The sequence below is a fragment of the Stomoxys calcitrans genome, chromosome 2, assembly GCF_963082655.1.
Source record: "Stomoxys calcitrans chromosome 2, idStoCalc2.1, whole genome shotgun sequence".
In the NCBI taxonomy this organism is placed as follows: domain Eukaryota; kingdom Metazoa; phylum Arthropoda; class Insecta; order Diptera; family Muscidae; genus Stomoxys; species Stomoxys calcitrans.
Window position 1 is genome coordinate 161,099,558 of NC_081553.1, and position 11,851 is coordinate 161,111,408.

At 36.1% G+C, this 11,851-nt stretch overlaps 1 long non-coding RNA gene across 2 annotated transcripts; it reads right to left on the reverse strand.

Annotated features, from left to right (window-relative positions):
- Window positions 1-9,591: 9,591 nt before the first annotated feature.
- LOC106092686 (uncharacterized) lies at window positions 9,592-10,619 on the reverse strand. Of its 2 annotated transcripts, none has more exons than XR_009397302.1 (2): window positions 10,361-10,619; window positions 9,592-10,279 (listed from the first exon to the last, which is right to left on the reverse strand). It is a non-coding gene; the product is annotated as an uncharacterized LOC106092686 (long non-coding RNA). The 2 variants fall into 2 exon arrangements; XR_001222202.2 differs by having other exon boundaries at window positions 9,592-10,305.
- Window positions 10,620-11,851: the final 1,232 nt, after the last annotated feature.

An 11,851-nucleotide genomic window follows, 5' to 3' on the forward strand; every position in this document is an offset into this window, starting at 1 on the left:
ACGAAGAATCTTTCTCTCAAATACTCCAAGCACTGCCTCATCTGCTTTCACAAGTACCCATGCTTCAGAACCATATAACAGCACGGGTAGTATCAGTGTCATGTATAGTGTAATCTCCGTCTGTCGAGAGGTGGCCTTATTTCGTAAACTGCTTACTTAGTCCAAAGTAGCATCTATTTTCCAGTATTATTCTTCGCTTAATCTCAAAACTGGTATCGGTTACGGCGGTTCCGAGGTAGATAAATTTACTGACTGTCTCAAAGTTGTGGTTCCCAATTCTCTCCATTTGCTTTATCTGCTCGGTTGTGTTAGGCTTTTTGTGAGTTGAAACCATCCATTTCGTCTTATCTCCATTTACTGCCAGACCCATTTTCACTGACTCTCTTTCGATTCTTTCAAAGGCTGCAGTTAGTACTTCCGGCGACCGACCTATGATATCGGTGTCGTCGGCATAGGCGAGTAGCATGTTTTCTCTTGTGATTAGTGTGCCATATCTATTCACATCAGCATCTCGTATAATCTTCTCCAGCAGGATATTAAAGAGATCACACAATAGGCTGTCTCCTTGTCTGAAACCTCGTTTGGTATTACATGGTTCGGAGAGATTCTTTCCTATTCTTACTGAGGAACGCGTATCAGCAAGTGGCAGGATGACTTATTAATCTTATTAATTTTGCAGGGATACCAAACTCAGACATGGCTTGAAATACCTTTGAACGTAAAGGAGTATCGAAGGCGGCTTTGTAGTCAACAAAGAGAAGGTTGGTGTTGATTTGTCCTTCTCAGGTCTAGGGTGGATTTACCAGGTCTAAAGCTGCATTGATAGGGCCCAATTATCTCATTGACTTTAGACTTTAATCTTTTACATACTACGCTCGAGAGTACCTTGTGTCTCCTAACACAACTCACTGTCCCAAATTTTGTCAAAAACAGACAATAAATTGGCCTTTTATAGGCCTAAGACCATAAATCGGCGAATCGGTCTATATGGCAGTTATATTCAAATCTGTACCGATCTAGTTCAAATTGAAGAAGCATGTCGACTGGCCTAACCCAACTCAGTGTCCCAAATTTCAGCAAAATCGGATAATAAATGTGGCTTTTATGGGCCTAAGACCCTAAATCGGCTAATCGGTCTATAGGGGGGCTATATCAAGATATAGTTTGATGTAGCCCATCTTCGAACTTAACCTGCTTGTGGACAAAAAAAGAATCTGTGCAAAGTTTTAGCTCAATATCTCTATTTTCAAAGACTGTATCGTGATTTCAACAGACAGATCGTCTTAGATTTTAACGCTGATCAAGAATATTTGGGGTTGCCCTAAAAGTAATTGCGGATTTTTTAAAAGAAAGTAAATTAATTTTTAGTAAAACTTAGAATGAACTTTAATCAAATAAACTTTTTTTACACTTTTTTTCTAAAGCAAGCTAAAAGTAACAGCTGATAACTGACAGAAGAAAGAATGCAATTACAGAGTCACAAGCTGTGAAAAAATTTGTCAACGCCGACTATATGAAAAATCCGCAATTACTTTTTGGGCAACCCCTTATATACTTTATAGATTCGGATATGGATATTTCGATGTGTTGCAAACCGAATGACAAAATGAATATACCCCCATCCTTCGGTGGTGGGTAAAAGAAATAAAATCATATCAAGCTCGGTCAAGCCAAATTTCGAATACCGACTACCTCTGATATGTATATAAACAACATTTCGGTAAAATGCGGTAAAAAATTTAAATTCCGAATCTGTAGCAGCTATATCGAAACATGGTCCGATCTGGAGCAAACTCACCACAATTCACAGTTCAAAATTTCAGCAAAATCTGGTTATAAAGGAGTCTTTTTTGGGTTCAAGACAATGAATCGAGAAATCGATATATACAGCATCTTTATCCAAATATGATCAAGTCTGGTCAATATTGGAGGAGGATATGTAAGGGTTTAGCATAGCTCAAAATGAACATTCCCATGAACATTCCATTAAGCAACAAAGGCCAATTTTTCACATATCAATAAGTGCTGTCCGATTCAAGTTTAAGCTCAATGATAAGGAGCCTCCTTTTTATAGAAAAGTGCCGCATCTTTTTGGGGAGAAGTTTATGCCATATAATTTTCATACCCTCCACCATAGGATGGGGGTATACTAATTTCATCATTCTGTTTGTAACTCCTCGAAATATTCCTCCGAGACCCCATAAAGTATATATATTCTTGATCGTCATGCCATTTTGAGTTGATCTAGCCAGGTCCGTCAGTTCGTCTGTCTGTCGAAAGCACGCTAACTTTCGAAAGAGTTAAGCTACCCGCTTGAAATTTTGCACGAATACTTCTTATTAGTGAAGGTCGGTTGGTATAGTAAATGGGCCATATCGGTCCATGTTTTGATATAGCTGCCATATAAACCGATCTGGGATCTGGACTTCCTGAGCCGCTAGAGGATACAATTCTTATCCGATTTGGCTGAAATTTTGCATGAGCTGTTTTTTTATGACTTCCAACAACTGTACTGAGTATGGTTCAAATCAATCTATATCCTGATATAGTTGTCATATAAACCGATCTGGGATCTTGAATTCTGGAGCCTCTAGAGGGCACAATTATTATCCGATTGGGCTGATATTTTGCAAGAAGTGTTTTGTTATGGCATTCAACAGTAGCGCCAAATATTGTTTAAATTGGTTCATAACCTGACAAAGCTGCCATATAAACCGATCTGGGATCTTGACTTCTTGAGCCTCTAGAGGTCGCAATGATAATCTGATTTGGCTGACATTTTGTACAATGGTTTAATCTATGACCCTCAACATACGTGTCAAATATGGTCTGATTCGGTCTATAGCCTGATACAGCTCCGATATAAACCGATCTCCGTATTTTATTTCTTGAGCCCCTAAAGGGCCCAATTTTTATTCGAATTGGCTAAAATTTTACACAAAGACTTCAACATTCAGTTTAATTATGATCCGGACCATCGGACCATAAATTGATATAGCTCCAATATCATAGCAATTTTTGTATACCCTCCACCATAGGATAGGGGTATACTTATTTCGTCATTCTGTTTGAAACTCCTCGAAATATTCATCTAAGACCCCATAAAGTATATATATTCTTGATCGTCATGACATTTTAAGTCGTACTAGCCATGTTCGTCCGTCCGTCCATCTGTCTGTCGAAAGCACGCTAACTTTCGAACGAGTAAAGCTTGAAATTTTGCACAAATACTTTTTATTAGTGTAGGTCGGTTGAGATTGTAAATGGGCTATATCGGTCCACGTTTTGATATAGCTGCCATATAAACCGATCTTAGATCTTTACTTCTTGAGCCGCTACAGGGCACAATTCCATAAACCTATCTGGGGTCTTGACTTCTTGAGCCTCTAGAGGACGCAATTATTATCTGATTTGGCTGACATTTTGCATGAGTTGTTATGCTGTGACTTTCGATCAAATCGGTCCATAACCTGATATAGCTGCCATATAAACCGATCTGGGTTCCTGACTTCTTGAGCCTCTAAAGGGCGCAAGTATTATCCGATTTGGCTGAAATTTTGTACAACGGCTTTTCTCGTGACCTTTAACATACGTGTCGAATATGGCATGACTCGGTTTATAGCCTAATACAGCTCCCCTATAAACCGATCTCCCTATTTTACTTCTCCAGCACCTAAAGTGCGCAATTCTTACTAGATTTGGCTGAAATTATACACAATGACTTCTACTATGGTCTCCAATATTCAGTTCAACTATGGTCCGAAATGAACCATAACTTGATATTGTTCCAATAACATAGCAATTTTTTCTTTTATCCCTTGTTTGCCTAAAATTGATACTGTGGCAAGAGCTCGACAAATGCGATCCATGGTGGAGGGTACTATAAGATTCGGCCCGGCTGAACTTTGCACGATTTTTTCTTTTATCATATGTTTGCCTAAAAAGAGATACCGGGAAGAGAACTAGACAGGTGCGATTCATGGTGGAGGGTATATAAAATTCCGCCCGGCCGAACTTAGCACGGTTTTACTTGTTTCAAATGCCATTGTTCCTCACCAATTTCGCCAGCATTAGGAGAAGATAACCACCGCAGAAAAGGCTTATGATGTTCTCTCCAGGCGTTCAGCGTCATAAGCAGACATGCTAACCTCGCTACGGTGGTCCCAATCTACTTAGTTTTAGCACAATCGGCCTGAGAGCGGTTTATATGGGAGCTGTATCAGGTTATTGGCCGATTTAGACCGTACTTGGCACTGTTGTTGAAAGTCATAACAAAACACTACATGCCAATTTTCAGCGAAATCGTATAAAAATTGAGGCTTGTAAGGGATCAAGAAATCAAACCGCGAGATCGGTTTATATGAAAGCTATATCAGGTTATGGACCGATTCGCTTCGTACTTGGCACAGTTGTTGGAAGTCATAACAGAACACTACATGCAAAAATCGGACAAACATTGCGGCTTCTAAGGGCTCAAAGTCAGGTAATAAACCGATCCGAAATCTACTTAAGGTAACTGTTGGAAATGATTACAGAACACTACATGCAAAATTTCAGTCAAATCGGACAAAAATTGCGGATACCAGGGGCTGAACTAATCAAATGGGCAGACCGGTTTATATGAGAGCTATATTTAAAACTGAACTGATATGGCCCATTTGCAATCCTCAATGACCTACATCAATATTAAGTATTGGAGGGTATACATATAGTATACCCTTATCCTATGATGGTGTATATACAAAATATTTTAATCGTCCAATATAATATATACTGTCAAGGTGTGCCTGTATCCCAAAGTTCAGAGTTTCAGATCAGGCTAAACTTACACAAACTTTTCCGTACTATTCGAACTTTTTGGAGATAAAACGTGTATCTGGGAAACAGTTGAGAATTGTAGCAACTATGGCTACTTAAGTGAAAATCGGTCGATAACTTTAGTTTCCTATATTCGGAAAATAAAAGAGCAAAACACATTTTCTAAAGTAAGGCCAAAATTACTCTGTTTCTATTTACCAACATCCGATAGGACTTACTTTGTTATATGAATTTCAAAATAAACAGTTCCTATCACAATCATGATTCTTGTCAGACTGTTAAGGCTTTGTAACGGTCAATGCCGCAAAATGGTATTTTAGAACTTTGAACAGGTCGCGTTCGGAAAAGTGATGGCAAGTTACCACATAACTAAATGTAACGATTATTGGTGATGTAACGGTCAACTTTTTCCAAGCTTTATTTAAAAAGCTATATTATTTTTGAAAGCTTTTCACAGTTAATAAATATTACACAAAAAAATGCTGTTAATAACAGACGCTTGACTCTTGCGCAAGTTTTACATTAATATAGCTGTTCGTTAACATTACGTATTGTGTAATATAAGTTGGTATTTCAATGCTATACAATTTTTATGGTTATGTACAACATTGCTGGGAATATTGTAAAAAAATTTCTGCATTCACATAACTTTTGACACGTTAAGCATTTTTTGTTTTTGTTCATCGTTAAACTTTCCCTGACTTATGAGATATATGTATTAATTCAATGCGTTGATTTTCTGCATACTATTAGAACTTAAATGTTATTATTTGTTTGCCCTCTTTTATATTTATTCCATAAAGCTTTAAGCACTTGCGAATCGGTTTATCCGTAGAGCTTAGTAACAAAGTTGTTCCAAGTTGAATTATCCTTTTATAAAATTTAATGTTAGCTTTACGTTCGAATTAACCTCTCTCAGATACTGATGCTAATGCTTGTTGTTAAATCAGTTATAATTAGTTTTTTCATAATAGATGATCTCCTAGAGAGATAAGAGTATACTGTATGTAAAAGCAATATAAAAATTTCAGTTTAACCGGTTTGACCGTTTTTATATAGATATAACAGTTGATTTGGAACTTTATTCATTTATAGTGAATTACATCAATAGATAACCAATAGAAGATATAGACAAACCTATAAGACAACATTGTGTTGTATTTGCAAACTTATGCAGTTTAAGTGCAAATGAAAAATTAAACTAAAATCTTAAATAAATAACGAAAAAAGAAGTTGGAGTTGAAAAGTTTTACCTATGTCTATCATTAATTTTAAGCAAGAAATCACACTGACCTATAATAACATTTCTAAAAAAAAAACAACAAACAGGAATGATGTCTGTAAAAAAGAAAACACATATCGACGTAGGAGGTATAGAAGCCTCTAAAAGGTGTTATAAAAAGCTTTGTCAGAAGGAGTATAAATTTATCAGTTGTAGATGTATGTATATACCTGCAAGCATATGCACAGACAAAGAAAATGTATAGACTTTGGAACTCAAAATGTTTATAAAATAACTCAAAAGTTCTCCGTTCCATGTCGCCCGGGTTCCTTATACACCCACATATAAACGACTGAAATTTTGACATTCCTCAGATCTGTTAGAGATTTTTTGAACATTTTGTTGTGAGTCTATAGATTTCATATGCCTATGGTATATGGTGATGCACACCTCAAAGTATATCGGCCATTTCAATGTAATTGAAAGCTCTTTGTATCATAAACGTCTTTGCGGCTCCAATACTCTTTTTATGTGCTATAATACAATGATAATCTACTTTCCATGCAGTACTTGGGATTTTAAATGACAAACAAATGTAATGTAGGAAAGACGCATTGAACCGAACTTATCAAATTTAATACCGTGATTAGAATAGTTGTTAACATAGCAAACCTATGCAAACCTTAAACAAAAGCACAGACTACTGTTATAACATAAATTTATAACTTTTTTGTAGGAGCAACGAAGCAGTTACGCGATAACTTTTTCGAAACTTTGAAACACTACTAATTTTAGTCAAATTTGCCATAAGCAATCCTACTTAATGTAATAACTAAGCGAACATAGTACTAGCCTTGATTTGGAACTTATACAGTCACAAAAGTAACAAAGTAACTAAAGAGGCATGTTTTTCAAAATTTTATTCAGTCTTTATATTCAGGAAAAAAATTATGTGTACTTAACTCATGCATCAGCCGTTAGATGGCAGAGTATTCATACTATGGATGACAAAAATCATATTTGTTGTGTTTTATTTACGTCCTATCCAGAGCAAGTCAGATGTTCTGGATAAATTATCAGTGCAAAGATGTACTGGCAAGTTACCTATAACTTCCAATAATAGATAATAACAAAAGACTAATCGTGATTTGCTATATAGAGTACTAAAATGAAATACAAAAATTTTACATACTGTACTTATTATTATGTACTTAAAATTATGCTTCTGTCAAAAAGCAGAAGATACAAGAACTTTTAAATGGAATTTATTTTGCAGTCTAAAGCAGCGAAACATACACGGAAATACATGGGCACATAGACAAAGCTCGTTTTTTACAAAACTAGCTGAGTCCGGCCCGCTTCGCTGAGCTTTTATTAACACCAAGCGAAAAATAAGTTTCTCGTTCTAAGTCTATAAAAGAATTTCACATTTTAGTTTTACAGATTTTTACTCCCTCCACCAAAGGTTGGGGGTATTCTTATTTCGTCATTCCGTATGTAACACCTCGAAATATTTGTCTAAGACCCCATTGAGTATATACGTATATTCTTGATCATCACGACATTTTAAGTCGATCTAGACATGTCCGTCCATCTTTCTGTCGAAAGCACGCTAACTTTCGATGGAGTAAAGCTAACCGCTTGAAATTTTGAACAAATACTTCTTATTAGTGTAGGTCGGTTGGGATTATAAATGGGTCAACTCAATTCATGTTTTAATATAGCTGTCATATACACCCATCTTAGGTCTTGACTTCTTGAGCCACTAGACGGCGCAATTATTATCCGATTTGGAGGAAATTTTGCATGAAGTTTTTTGTTATGACTTTCAAACACTGTGCTAAGTATGGTTTAAATCGGTACATAACCTGATATAGCTGCCATATATACCGATCTACCAATTTGACTTTCTGAGCCTCTTGAGGGCGCAATTATTATTCAATTTGCCTTAAATTTTCGAGGTGATATTTTTTTATAACTGGTACGGCATGACAAGTACGGTGTATATTGGTCAATAACTTCATATAGTTCATATATATTTGAAAAAGTAATTCAAAAAACTTGACTAATGCGATCCATGGTGGAGGGTATATAAGATTCTGCCCGGCAAACTTGGCACGCTTTTACTTGTTTCTTCTAAATTCTTAATTCTATGGAAAATGTTTCTAGGTATATTTCTTGTATACCCCCACCATAAGATGGGGGTGTACTAATTTCGTCACTTTGTTTGTAACTCCTCGAAATATTCGTGTAATACACCATTAAGTAAATATATTCTTGACCGTCATGACATTTTAAGTCGTTTTTGCCATGTTCGTGCGTCTGTCTGTCGAAAGCATGCAAACTTTCGAAGGAGTAAAGCTAGGCGCTTGAAATTTTGGAGAAATACTTCTTGTAAGTGTAGCTCCCATATAAACCGATCTCCCGATTTAAATTCTTGAGCCCTTTCAAGCCGCAATATTAGCCTGATTTGGCTGAAATTTTGCATGTAGTGTTCTGTTAAAACTTCCAACAACTGTGCCAATTACCTGATATAGCTGCCATTTAAACCGGTTTCTCGATCATCCTTGTTCGGTTCCTAGAAGCTTTTTTTTGGCTGGTTTGACATTAGTTTGGTAAGTGGAATAAAATAGTGCACTTCAACTAAATTTATTTTGTATAAATTTTTAGCGGAATCCATGGTGGTGGGTTCCCAAGATTCGGCCTGGTCAAACTTAGCATGCTTCTACTTGTTTTTTTAAGTAAAACTTTACAAAAATCTCGTAAATATGTGGAAACATACAAAGTATTTAATCTTCAAAATACAATATTATTCTTTCGATCATCGATCTAGCCATGTTCATTCGCCTATGTCTGTCAAAAATATACTTAGGCGCTTGAAATTTTGCACAAATACTTTCCATTAGAGTAGGTCAGTTGGAATTGTAAGTGGTCCATATCAGTTCATGTTTCGAAATTGCTGCCATATAAACCAATTTCGGATCTAGACTTCTTGAGCCTCTAGAGAACGAAATTTTTATCCGATTGGCTGAAATTTTATGCTACGACTTTTTTTGCAGGTTTGCCTGGTAAGGTTCGAATCGGTCTAAAACCTAAAATAGCTTCCACATAAACCGATTGTACTTCTTGAACCCCTATAGGTTGCAAATCTTATCCGTTTTTTATTAATATTTTGCACAATGACTTCAGCTATGGCCACCATCATACTCGTATGGTCTGAATCGATCTAAAACCCAATATAGCTCTCATATTACACGATCTCTAGAGTTTACTTCTTGGGTCCCTATAGGGCGCAATTCTTATGTGATTGGGCTAAAATGTTGCACAATGACTTCTTCCATGGTCTACAACATCCAGCTCAAGTATCCTAATGTGGTCCAAAAAACTTGATAAATGTGATTCATGGTGGGGGATTTGTAAGATTCGGCCCGGACCCGCTTTCACTTGTTTAAACTTATAAATGTATCATCCAATGTTATATTCCATTAAGATATATAACATGACATATTTCCCTTTATGACAAATTTCCTTTTATTAAAACTTCAAGAAGATTCAAGCTTGTGCAATCAATTGTATCCCTATATTTTATCTTACATTTCAGTTTCGACAAATTTGGACAACATCCGATGAACATTGAAAACCAAAGTGAAAGTTCATTAATGTATTCAGTTCAACCAAATACATAATTAAGCTTATTATAGTACGGCAAAATACAAAGTAAAAAATAAAATAACTCAAAAGTTCTCCGTTTCACGTCGCCCGGGTTCCTTGCGCACTCACATAAAAACGACTGAGAATTTGACATTTCTCCCTCATGTTAGAGCTTTTTTGAACACATTGTTATGAGTTTATAGATGTCCTTTGTCTATGTATAGACTATGAAACTTAACATTTAAAAACATAGCTCAAGTTCTCCCTTTTGTCGCATGTGTAGCATGCATACTAAAATATAAACAATTGAAAATTTGACATATCTTCCATTTGTTGAAGCTTTTTTGAACAAATTTTAAGATGTCGGCATAGACAAAGGAATGGTATAGACTTCGAAACTCAAAATGTTAATAAAATAACTCAAATGTCCTCCGTTCCATATCGCCCGGGTTCCTTGCGCACTCACATATAAACGACTGCAAATTTGACATTCCACCCATCTGTAAGAGCTTTTTTGAACATTTTGTTGTGGGTCTATAGATTTCCTTTGACTATGGAGTAAAGATGGTCTGTTTTTTAGGTTTTCGTCTGAAAAAAGTTGTAAACGTCGAAAACTTTATATACTTGTATAGATAAATTATATAAAGATAAAGAATTTTAACTTCGCACATAGACTGGTTGGTGGCGCTTGTGAATATAGATAATAAAAGAACATGCCGCAAGCAGAATTCTGCTCTCAATGGTATGCAGTTTGCGTCGTTTGCATTTTCTAAATATGCATTATTTCCCTGCTCGCGAAGGAAACTATGGCGTAATGTTCGTATAGATGGCTTCGGCATTCGTAGCTTCAAATGTGGATATCTTTCTTTCTTTTATTTCTTTTGTTTTTGCTGTAAATTTGGTACTTTTAATTATTTGGTAGAGCTGCTTGCTTTAAAGAAAAATAAAATAATTACCGACACCAATAAGCTTGACATTTGTTGTCAAATTTGGAGAGTACAAACATTTCTCTGTAATTTCAATCCTGTACTTGTATAAAACCTATGATATAAGTAGTAAACGTCATAAACCTCGCAATTGCTCCGCTTCTTGCTAAGTTTCATACCATTCTTTTAGATTTGTTGTTGTAGCTATAGCACCTATATAAATTGTTCAAAAGTTTAAATTTGATAAACAAGTTTTTATTTTAAATCTATCATAGCTCTGCCTTTCGGAGCAGTTTGACCACTTGAGGGAGTGAGGGAGAACAATAGTAAAAAAGTTTGTTGATGTTCTCGCTAGGATTGGAAGTCAGACGTTTTCTGTTATGTGAGCACGTTCTAACCTATGCACCAGCGTTGCCATATTTATAAATTCACTAAAGCTGATACTAACGATCCAGAATTATATACTTTATGGGGTCGCAGATCATTATTTCGAGGTGTTATAAACGGAATGACTAGGTTAGTATGTCCCCATCCTTTGGTGGTGGGTATAACAACCAATACATACGTACATGTAAACAGTCACCAATGCTTTACTAACTATAACATAAAAATCCTCTAGAGATATATTGTATAAAGATATCAACAAAACGTAATAGCTTTATATTTCATAAAATGTGTTGCTATTTCTGAAAAAGGAAACAAATATTTGCAATTTTAGAATAACAAGTTTGCTATTTTGTGTGAAGCGTTCGGACTCGGCTATAAAAAAGGGTCCCTTATCATTGAATTTAAACTTGAATTGGAAAGCACATTGATGTATGAGAAGTTTGCCCCTACTCGGTTCCAGGGCAAATTTTTACTCTACTCCGAAATGCCTTTTGGTATTGGTAAATATTTCCGGTTTAGAGAGTATTTCGGGGGTGGGGTGGCCACCCAGACACTTGGCCCTCAAAGTAAATATAAGCTTCGGGCTTTACTTTAAAATACATTTTATATGAGCCCCATATTGGCATGATCGGTAAATAAATTCCGTTTGAGGGTGGGGTAGACCCCAGGGTCTTTATCCCGAAAATTAGTATCTTTGTCCTAAAAATTTCCACCCCAAATAGCTTTTATATGATAGCCAGGTATGTTGGGGTGAGGCGGCACCCCAAGCACATGGCTATTCAAATGGTCGTGATTGGTCTATGTATCCATTTGGTGGATTTTGGGCGACCGCCGAGGCCCCGACCCC